Here is a 516-nt window from a genome sequence, read left to right as displayed (position 1 = left end):
AGAGGAGAGTGAAAAAGTTGGCTTAAAGCTCAACATTCAGAAAACGAAGATCATGGCATCCGGTCCCATCACTTCATGGGAAATAGATGGGGAAACAGTGTCAGACTTTATTTTTCTGGGCTCCAAAATCACTGTAGATGGTGATTGCAGCCATGAAATTAAAAGACGCTTACTCCTTGGAAGGAAAGTTATGACCAACCTAGATAGCATATTCAAAAGCTGAGACATTACTTTACCAACAAAGGTTTGTCTAGTCAAGGCTATGTATGGTTTTTCCTGTGATCATGTATGGATGTGAGAGCTGGACTGTGAGGAAGGCTGAGCACTGAAGAACTGATGCTTTTGAACTGTGGTGTTGGAGAAGACTCTTGAGAGTCCCTTGGACTGCAAGGAGATCCAACCAGTCCATTCTGAAGGAGATCAGCCCTGGGATTTCTTTGGCAGGAATGATGCTAAAGCTGAAACTCCAGTACTTTGGCCACCTCATGGGAAGAGTTGACTCATTGGAAAAGACTG

The sequence above is a fragment of the Bison bison genome, unplaced genomic scaffold, assembly GCF_000754665.1.
Source record: "Bison bison bison isolate TAMUID 2011002044 unplaced genomic scaffold, Bison_UMD1.0 scf7180017864341, whole genome shotgun sequence".
Taxonomy (NCBI): domain Eukaryota; kingdom Metazoa; phylum Chordata; class Mammalia; order Artiodactyla; family Bovidae; genus Bison; species Bison bison.
The sequence above is the reverse complement of the archived record's forward strand: the minus strand, read 5'-3'. Positions refer to the sequence as shown.